Raw genomic sequence first — 11,656 nt, 5'->3', positions numbered from 1 at the left:
TCATATACTCCTTTTCATACTTACACTACCAATCAGTATTTATACTTAGTTTTGTAAACTTTTTTTCCACAGTTTTCAGTATCATATTATTTGTAATTAAATTCCAGGATTAGAAGTTTTGAATTTCCGCTAAACTGCACAAAATATCCTTTGAAAATAGACTTTATTATCCATTTTAATATCTTATAATGGTTTGTGAAAATAACTTCTATGCATATTATTTTGTTATAAATTAAGCTGCATAATCATAGTAAGTAAAATAAATATTTTGTCTAAAAAATAGAATGATTATATCAAATTTTTCATTAACAATCAACATATAAGGACACAAATTTTTTTAGAAGACTACAGGAAAAGTTTTTAGCTCTCAGTGGCAACATTGAATTTAAATTTAATAACAACTGCCACCATCTTAAATATTATATAGTTTAATTAGAGCAATGTTAGCTTATTTAGTATTTTTTAATTAAAAACATTTAGGATTTTGCAAGGCTTCATATTTTCTTAAAAGATATTTGTACAATCCCTTAGGAAAATTTGCCATAGAGAAGCCTATGGTAATCTATGGCAACCTATGGCTACCATAGAAATTTGTATGGCAAGATACCATACGCCTATGGTTACCATAGAGATTTGTATGGCACAACACCATAAGCCTATGGCTACCATAGAGATTTGTATGGCAAAACCCCAAAAGCCTATGGCTACCATAAATATTTGTATGGCAGTATACCATAGACTAATGGTAACGATAAGGATTTGTATGGCACGTCACCATTGGCCTATGGCAACCACAGAAACTTGTATGGCAGTATACCATAGGCCAATGGTAACCTTAAAGATTTGTATGGCAGTATACCATAGAGAAAAGTTGATCTAGATCTCCACCAACGAAACAACAACTTCTATGGAGTCCTCAAAAACATCTTCTAAAAGAAATAAATATGCATTATTTCACCCCGAAGTTAATTAAATTCAACATGTAAACCCACAAGGCATTCCTGGTGAGTCTTTTCCGGCCTCCGGGTGGCCAATTTTTCCATTTTTGAGTGTTTAAAATCAGATGTTCCATTGATTTAGGCTTAGAGTATCAGACCGCCATATTAACGTGTCATCCACTACAAGTGGAATCTTTCGCAAACTTTGGCTACTTATTTTAATATTTTTTCAATCTCATTCTTGGTCAAAAACAATTTATTGCAAACGCCTATGCGATTATCTATCTGAATTTATTAAGTTTTTTAATTTCCGGCTGTCTGGTACTTTTATCAGCGTTTACATTCTCATTAGTTTTTTATTTTATTTCCACTTAGGTTCTTGCAATGCTTTTTTACATTATCTTACATATGTTAGGGCTTTATATTTATTTTTTGTGTTTAATTTTTGCTTGCCATTAAATTGTTTTTTATCATGTCTCTGTGTTTTACTATTTTACAACTAATATTTCCTAAGTATCCACATATATTTGTACAATGTTCTGTTACATGTTTATACATAGCTTAGGGTCATCACTTAACTAGATTTGCTGGATTACTGTTTGACAATTGTTTTGCTTCAATATCATCAACTGAACAGTCCCTGGCCATATCATCTGCTGCTATAACCAAAAATGCTTCTAACAATTTAATCTTTCCTTAAGTTTACAACTTTTTCGGTTTTTATACCCTTTAATTGGATATAGTGATTCCCTATACCCAATTAATTTTTATTTACTATCCCTGACCAAGTGTAAATTTGTCAATAACAATTATTAATTTCACCAATTTTAATCATGTCTTAAACATGTTTTGTATTTACCAATGTTTCTATATTGTGTTCTCTTTTCTAAATGTGCTTAACACAACTCAACATAAATTTTCTGAGTTTTTTTATCCCTCACTAGTAGGGGATCAACTAATTTAGCCTGTTTTCTATTCTTAGCTTTTCATAGTCTAATACCATCTTTTTTATGGATAAAATTTTGTTCACATGCCACCACTGGTTGCACCGTTACATATTCAGCTTTTGCCCCGTTTGATCTATTTTAAACTAATTTCGCTTCGACCACCGGCCCCACTCTTCATCTTTTGAGTTTTAATAGTATTTTATTGTTTTAGTAGTCTGTTTAATTTTTAGTTTAGTATCACATATCAAAATTTAAAGATCGGGCCGTTATTTTGCTTCGCGTTCTTTTAGGATCCTCTAATATCTGAGGCTTATCTAACTAATTATGATACCAATCAATCAAATTAACGTTTTTTATACTCGCTCCGACCTCCGGACCCACTTTCTATTTTCTTGTTTTTACAGCTTTAACAAATATTAGTTGCCTGTACTCAATATATTTTGTTCCTAATCAACATAACCAATATTTTCCCCACTCGTTCCGTCCACAGGACCCATTTTCTAGCGGTTAGTACTAAGTGTTTGAAATTTATTTGAATAAGAACCGCATACAAAAAGGATTCTGCAAGTATAACAGGAGAAGTTTATCAAAGAAATTTAAAAAAAAGCTTTTTGGATATATATTTATTCTACAATTATTAAGTTTTGCATTTTTAATATCCATTGCGAAAGATTCTTGTAAGTAATTATTTTTTGACGTATGGTAAAATATCAACGAGAAATGTTGCCATAGCTGTATGGCAAAGGTATACCATAACCTATGGAAAAATATTTCTTCATAAACTGTAGCACATCTTAGTTTTATGGCGAAAATTTGCCATATAAAAAATGCCATAGGATATTCCTATGGGGTTTTGCCTATGGCAAAATTTTGCCATACACTTATGGCAAAACTTTGCCATAAAAAAATGCCATAGGATATTCCTATGGGGTTTTGTCTATGGCAAAATTTTGCCATTCAAAAAAATGCCATAGAATATTCCTATGGGGTTTCGCCTATGGCAAAAATTTACCATACATGTATGGCAAAATTCTGCCATACTTATATGGCAAAATTTTTGCCATAGGCAAAACCCCATAGGAATATCCTATGGCATTTTTTTATGGCAAACCTATGGCAAATTTTCCTAAGGGATGTAACAAGTTTTTAACTTAGCCTTCAGAAAAATTTATTTTAAAATTTTAATTTATTATATATAAATTTCTTACATTCATAATTTTTAAATAAATCTTCAAACTTCATCTTTTTCTTTCTTTTTTTTAAAAACATTTTTAGATCATAGCACATTTTTTTTGTTGAATGATTTAAGTTGTTAGCATTTTAAATTAGTGGGTACTTCTATTTTTTGGAAGTTTTAAGCTTTAATATTAGTTTGACTTAATTGTGTGTGTTTTTTTTTAATATTAGAATTGTTAAAAGTTTTTATGTATATAGGTTTATTGAATCAACTTTTAGTAGCTTGATGGAGATGAGTCATGGATGAATCAAGGGCTGCAGATTTTATTCATTGATGTGTACAAAACCTGTACTTGTAACATAACTTACAAATAACTTTTTAGTAATTTTTGTTTCTAAAAGTTATTATGAGTTAAATATTTTTAAAAGAAACAATACATTTTTTTAAAAATCACGCTGTGTAAAGACATCTAAAATATTTAGTTCTCTAAATGCTTAGCTGGGACATTTTATAAAAATAGAATTTTGTCCCCCTAAAGTGGCTATTCATATGTCAGAAATGTTCTAGATCATCAGCTGCATTTTTCGAAACAATATATATTTTTGTAATTGTATATGTGTATATTTATAATTGTTGTGACAATTTTTTTTAAAAGATTTACTAAATTAGTTAAATTTGCTGTAGTCAAAAATATAAATTTTTAGTCTTTTGGCAATTTAATGATTAAATTGCACACATCAAAATAGAAATTACATTAAATTTAAATAATAAAAAAAAATTTCTTGTGAGTGATTTTTTTTAAAAAAATATTAATCAAGCCTTGATCTATTATACTTGTGGCCGCATCAGTACTTTTATAAAGTTGTGTTCTTCTATGTTAAGGCTAATTTATTTTAAGTAGAATGTGGCTAATTTATTTTAAGTAGAATTTTAAAATAAATTAGCCACATTCAATTTGTAAGTCACAGTTGAATTATATGATAAGAATTCAATTGAACTTTATAATTTTTGTTTGTTAAGCAATTTTTTTAAAAATGTGTGTTAAATGTAAACTTATCGAGTATTTAATGTATTTTTCTTAAATTGTGCATGTAGCCAAATAAGTACATTTTATGCAACAAAGTACATAAATTTCAGACTAGAAGAGATGATCTGGGGCAAAATACTTAGTGATGTGATTGGTTCGTTTACAGCTTCAAAATTCTTATGGTGCTTGCAGACTTTATATTCTTTATATAAGAAATTTTAATTTTTAGCTTCCATTCTTTTAAAAAAGGATTTTTGGATCTTTTTAAGTTTAGATAGTGATATGCTAAAGCCAATTGATTTATAATTTGGTATATACAGTATATTCTTAATATCTCAAAGTTGAAGGGACACTAAAAAAAAAAAAAATTCGAGATAGCAAGTTCAGAACTAAATATGTTCTAAAAAGTAGAAAAATATATTCTAAAATATTACTCTAAAAAGTAAAGTCATGAAACATAAGAATAATTACTATTAAATATGTATGCAATGACAGTTGACTATCAGTCTAAATACAACAATGATAATATTATTTTTAAACGTGAGACAAAAATAATTATGAATTAAATAAAAAAGAATTGGTTTACAATAAACTGTAAAACTGTGATTTTTCCAAAAAAAATTCCATTTCTATTTTGTAAAAAGTTCGACATAACAAGGTGAAACGAATTTGAGAAGAAACTCTTCTACTTAGCAATTCAAATTAACATTAGATGAATGGATTTATAATGTCAAGAAGAAAAATATTTTTTTGACATAAGGTTTTCGAGATATTGAGAGTGTACTGTAGTTGGCTGTATCATAAATGATGTCAAAGTTTTTTTTTTCATTATTTTTCACCCATATGTCATTCCTGGTCACTTTTGATAATAACCCTAGTCAACTTGCCATATTATATTACACATGCTTTAAGTTCAGGAACAAAGCACTATATTAGAGATCTTATTTCAAATTTTATTTACAAACTTTTACTATGCGTTTTAATGGCATTCATGATTATAACAACTATGTGAGTATTTTTGTATTGAAAAGGTGGAAATACTCTTAAACAAACTAATACAAAAATATAATAATCTGCTGATTTTAAATGTTTTTTATTCTAACTAAAATGTTTGTTGTCACAGTTTTTGTTACTTCCCCCAATTTTACAAACCCCTCCCTTTTCAAGTGGAGCATCATTTGTGGACTGCTCCTAAAAAGTGATGCATATTCCATCATTTAAGTCAACCCCCATTTTTGATTGCGAATTGAAGAAATTTCTGGTATCTGAAGAAATCAAATACTCGTATGAAGATTTCTAAAATTAAAACACTGAAAAAAAATTTATGACTACAAATTTTTCTGAAGTTAAAAATATTTCACATTTTTCTCTACAAATATGATACATTTGCTTTCAAATTAACACTATGTAATGAAATGTGGATTCAGATGTTATCATAAAGTCTTTAAAATGTGTACAGGGCGCGTAGCATTTTTAAAAAGGGCTTAAAGGTGCTTATTTTTGATTTTCGTTTCTCAAAAGCCTTTAAAAGTGCTTTTTCATTGAGTGTTTTTAAAAAGTGCTTAATTTTCCCTTTTCAGAAGTGAGATTTTTCCTTTACTATGTTGATTTTCGCTATGAATTATGCAGAAAGACACTGTTCTATTCAACGTTTTCACAATTAATTGACCCCCAATCTATTTCGGCGTATCGCCAGTCCGTAACGTATGAAAACTCCATTTGATTTACATGTTTCAAAAATTTTGACAGAATCAATGCTAAAAGTTTCTTTTTTTTTTAACATGACGATTAAAAACAGATAAAACCGTAAATAGTCAAAAACTTTCCAATCCTACCTAATTGTGATTTTTTTTAAGTGCTTAAAAATGTTTGAGTGCTTAAAAGGTTCTTATTTTTTGTTGAATAATTTGTCTACACACTCTGATGTAGAATTTCAAATTCTGTGCATGGAGGTGAAGGCAATTCTTTGTGGGACCCTTCACATAAAGATGAAGTAGAATCCATTGCAGAGTGGGATTCGTATGATGACACTACTAATTTTATTGAATCAGACAAAATAATGGTCTGGAAATTTTAAATTTAGCTTTATGGCATGTTTTAAAAGTTTTCATAGTGCTTTATTTATTTCTTTGAAATACTCTTAAATAAATTAACTTTCCTTCTTATTTAAATTTTTTTTTTTCTGAACTTAATTTAAAGTAGTGTTTTTGAAAAAGAACTTTTTTTTTGTAAAGAAACTATGATGAGAGAAAATACAAAATTAATTGTGCATAACATATTAAAAATAACTTTGAAGGAGTAAATTGATACCGAATTATTCATATCTACCTCATTGTTTATAATGTACTGACTCTTCACGCTGAACGAATGTCTGACTTTACTGGTATATAAGTCGACCCCCTGATTTTCATAAAATTGTAGGGGTGTGAAAAGTTGACGTATACCGGGATATAGTTGAAACCAGGTTATAGAGTTGTTTTATTCAAATTGCTTATTGTGATGCTTTGTAGAACATTAACAATACGGTAAACTATGGATTTTTTAAAATAAGTAAAACCTGTATTTTTGCATTAGGGTCCTTATATTTTTTAGTTGTATTAATATGAAATTTTTTTAAGATATTGGCCACAAGTTTGACATCTCTAATATTAATGAATTTGCATAACGAGCCAATAAAGACATACATTAATTCACTTAAAATAATTTGAATTACCCAAAATTTGCTTTAGATAAGAGTGTTTTGATCTACTGACAAGGGAGCACTATATTTTTAAGAAACATTTCTAATCAAATAAGGCAGTTTCTTAATGTCTATGGTGGAAGTACTTAATCTTCTCTGTTGTTTTAGCAGTAGAGACGAATTTAATAGTATTTTTTCCGTACAAGCTGATTGTTTGATAACATTCCTTTTATAAGATACTGAGCTTTGCTCAGTTATGAATTTCGTAATTGTTTTTAGTCGAAATTATTTTTAAAAAATCTCTGTTGATTTTGAATGATTTCACTTTTAATAATTAATATATACATGATTTTTACCACTCATGCATAAATCATGTTTTAAAAATAGCTCATTACAAATCGTGCTTTTCTAAAATATCCTTTTAAGTTACATCCCTCGCAAAATTATTGCTTGATTAATTCATGGCTCATTCCAAATATGTTTCTCTAAAATACCCTTTTAAGTTACATCCATCCCAAACCTGTTGCTTAATTCATTCACTCCCCCTTTAAAACAGGCCACATCATAGCAACAGTTTACCTGACCTGTTGAAAAAGTAAAGTGATGTAATTACATTATTTATTTAAGTACTTATTTAGAAGTAAGTTATATTTAAAATTTTAACTTCTGCATTGTAAAAATAATAAATACAAAAATTGTTGGTCTTATATATAATTAAGTATATAATAAAAGATTTAAAATTTTTTAATGATTTCTACAAAGCATCCTAAAATATTTTAAAAAATTCGAATCCATTAAAATATTCTTTTTCAATTGTAGCTCCTTATATAAAGTGACTACACGTCCCGATTTTGGCGGGACAGTCCCGCTTTTTGGTGGAATGTCCCGCGTCCCGCCGATTTTTAAAAATGTCCCGCTTTTTAGAAAATATCTGCATTTCTTATTTTAAATGTACTGTAAAAATATATTACCTATTATTTATTAAGTATTATGGTGAATATAAAGAAATAAAAAATACATTAAAAAAAACATAAAATGCATGCAGAGTAAACTAAATTAGACAATGTACCGATTTATTCGGTGGTGTTCGATCATTGTCGTTACGTCTCGGCTTAATTCAGATAAGTGCAGACAGTGCGGTTTGTTGTTTTCAATTTGACGTTCGGTTTGACTCATTATTTGATTGACGAAGATAGTGGTAGAGCAATAGTCGCCACAACGTAACGGTTAATAAGGTAAAATTAAATACTCTTTTTTAGCCTTTGTAGTAATTTTTTTATTTATTTTTGGTATTTACCCACAGAATAAAAGACGAGTAAAAAAAGAGAATGCAAATTTAATGAAGAGCTAAGCAGAGAATTTCCATTTATTAAAAAAAACAAAATAGACTATATGGTACGGTGTGATAAATGCAATGCTGAATTTTCGATTTCACATGGTGGAAAAAACGATATTACTAAACATCTAGCGACAAAGAGGCACAAAAGATTTTTGAATAATGCAGCTTCCTCGTCTAAAATGGAACAGTGTTTTCGCACTGCTAGCTTTGGCAACACGGAATAACAGCTAGCATTAGCGGAAGGGCTATTTGCTTTCCAAACCATAAACCTTGATCTGAAAATCAAAGTTTCAGATCAATAGATTCTACGTCGCAAATGATCAAAACATTATAAGACAAAAAATATGCACGTTCAAGGACAAAAACCGAAGCAATTATTTGTAATATTTTTTCACCATATTCGTTTTCACAGTTGCAGAAAGAATTAGAAAAAATGCGCATTTATATCCATGAATTCTGATGCTTCCATCCACAAAGATTTAAAATTATTTTCCACAATTGTTAGATTTTTTGATCCAGAAACAGGAATTAAATATAGAATATTAGATTTTGTTTCATTGCCGAGTGAAACTTCACAAATAATTTTTGATTCAGTAAGTACTATTTTAAAAAAGAATAATTTGAACATATGAAATGTTACAGATGAAAAAAATAAATGTTGGTTATCTGCAAATGTGGAAACAGACAAAAAATGGAAGGAGTTATTCCTTCATTTTAAACAGAATAATATTCCTTATCAAAATATTTTGAAAATTGTAGAATTCGCGCTCTCCCTTCCAAATGTAGCAACAGAACGTGTTTTTTCTAGTATCAATAAAATATGGACAAATGAAAAAAACGCAGTTGAACATTAAAACTTTAAAAATCTATTTTAAGTGTAAAATATAATTTAATCAATTCATGTGAAATATTTCACGACATTCTAATAAATGATCCGAATCTAAGTATTCACTCAGATCAAAAATATGTCCGTGATAGAAAATCATAATTTTTTTTAAGTAAAAAATTTAATTTGATTAAAAATCATGATGTTCAAATTATTATTTTTTACAAATATTTTTATAGTTACCAATAATTAATAGTAAATACATTTTTGTACAAGTATATGAATGTATACAATAATATATATATAACTAAATTGTAATTCTCATTTCATCCCATTTGTCCCGCTTTGTCTCAATGAAATTGTGGTCACTTTATCCTTATACCCCTAACTAGTTGTGTGATTTACAGTTACACATATACTCTTTCTGCTTTTGAAACAGGCCACTTCATAACATTGAATATCTTTATGTGAGCTGTTTTAAAGTAAAGTGATATGAATTAAATAATTTTTTTTGTACTACTGAGTTAAAATAACACTGCTCGAAATTTTAACTTTTGCATTGTAAAAATGATTCATTTAAATTTTTTTTGTACTACTGAGTTAAAATAACACTGCTTGAAATGTTAACTTTTGCATTGTAAAAATGATTCATTTAAAGTTGTGTGTTGATGTATAGTGACGGTATAAAAAAGTAATGAGTAAGATAAATTAAAATTTAACATGAGTTTGACCAAGCATCCTAAAATTACATTATAAAGAAATTGATTTCCATTGAAAAAGCACATTTTTAATTGTAATTCTTTACAAGTTGAATTAACTGTTTAGCTTATATTTTCTTTCTTTAAAACAGGACACATTATACATAGCAATACTTTTATTTGAACTATTTTGATGCAGTATAGGTTAATTTTTCCTTAAGCAGAACTATTTAAAATATTAGCATTATAAATATATTGTGTGTTAAAAGTTGGTAATGAAATAAGAACAACTATTTTTTTTTATAAACAAACCTATTTTATTCTTGTTCAATTTCATATAAATCACAGTTACCTATTTTCGATCACAAAACATGACTACACTTAGGCACAATGACTCAGTGATTGATGTGCTGCACCAGTACTTTTCCCCACACAAGTACTAAATTACAAATATTTATACTTTGTTTTTATGGACGCATAATACTGATGAAAAGTATTTTTTTTACTATCTCCATGTCAAATATAAGAAGAATCTGAAACATGTGTAAAGAATTAAGTGAAACAAAATTTTAAATCTTTCTAAATTATTTAAGAGCATTAATTCCAGATTTAAAAAAAAAATTACACTTGAGACAGGATGCCAAATTAATATGTTAACTATGGTTGAAATTTATTTTGTGACGTTTTTTATTGTAATTCTAGGAAATCGAATAAGCATGTTAATTATGAGGGGCTGGGATAATGGTTGGTAGGACGGAGGACTCTTGTTCGTGAGAACAACTGTTCGAACCCCGTCTGCCGAAGAAACACTGTGTATTAAATGGTGATTGGTGCATGTTAAATCTGTAGGGGTCGCAAAGTCCTCCAAATTCCAGTAACAAATCAATACCTCTAGGGGTATGAATTGGAGATTTATCGTTCTCTGGTTCAAGTAAAAATCACAATCTGTGGATGAATGGATCCGCTTTGTAAAATCGGCTGTAACGTGTGTGTGTGACTGAAATCGTACTCTTCCATAGATGGTGCTACTGAAAAACAAGAAATGCACCCTCTTCTTTAAATTCGCTTGGTTTTCCATGCAGGCTTGCTAGCATTTTAAAGTGGCAATCGAAACAAAAACAATTATGAAGTTTTCTATTTAATAACTTTTTATTTAGTATTTTTTTCGTTAATAGGTACTATTTTTATATAAAAAAGAAAGAAATTCTTTGTTGTGTTCAAATTCAACAGCAATGCAAATTTTTTATTGCATAGTAAGATGAATTCATTTTCTATTAATTAAATAATAAAACTAATTTTTAGCTAATTGTTGTGTGAGAAAAGTACTGATGCCACACAGAATTCTGACATTCTGAAATACAAATCGAGAAACTACAATCGCTTTCTTGCATTTAAAAAAATGAAAGTTTATTCGATAAAAATAATTTTAATATACATTAGAAAGATAAGACTTAAAAAATGCAGAAATACAAAATATTAGTGGTTTCAGTGAGGCAGCTAAGGAAGGTTAAAATTTCGTTTGTTATAAAAAGTTGGCGCTTTTTTGTGTGCAAAATATATTATTAAAGAAAAAAAAAATGCAGATTCTAATTTACCTGAATAAAAAATAATTGTACAACTCCATTTTCAAGCCTTCACTAAAAGTTGCAAAGTAATCTTATGCAGAAGTAGAATTTTTTATTATGAAATTTAATTGATACCATAATTATTTTTTTCTAATATTATCATTACAATCAAATTGTATGTCTCAAAACTTCACTGAATTTCCTCCAGAATTTAATATGTTGCATAGAACATCTTGCATAGAACATATTTTTGCTTACCGAATTCAATATATTTGGTATATATTTTAATCTAAATGTTGGCGTATGAGGTAAGAAAAAGATAGGCCATTAAATTTTGGGATTTTTTTAAAGAAACTTTTTAATGAATAAAATTAACAGAAATCACTAAATTTAGAAATTTGGAAGCCACAAAAGTTCTATTTCAAAGATGAAAATGCGTTATAAAATGAAATAAATTTA

The 11,656-nt window shown here is 28.2% G+C and overlaps 1 protein-coding gene across 2 annotated transcripts in view; it reads right to left on the bottom strand.

Annotated features, from left to right (window-relative positions):
* Window positions 1–11,656, bottom strand: part of LOC107448691 (uncharacterized) — a 201,803-nt gene that overhangs the window by 40,387 nt on the left and 149,760 nt on the right. The gene's annotated exons all lie outside the window — the stretch shown is intronic.

The sequence above is a fragment of the Parasteatoda tepidariorum genome, chromosome 9 (genome assembly GCF_982258835.1).
Source record: "Parasteatoda tepidariorum strain Cologne lab strain chromosome 9, Ptep-v5.0, whole genome shotgun sequence".
NCBI lineage: Eukaryota > Metazoa > Arthropoda > Arachnida > Araneae > Theridiidae > Parasteatoda > Parasteatoda tepidariorum.
Note: the sequence above shows the minus strand (reverse complement) of the source record. Positions and strands in the feature narration are given on the sequence as shown.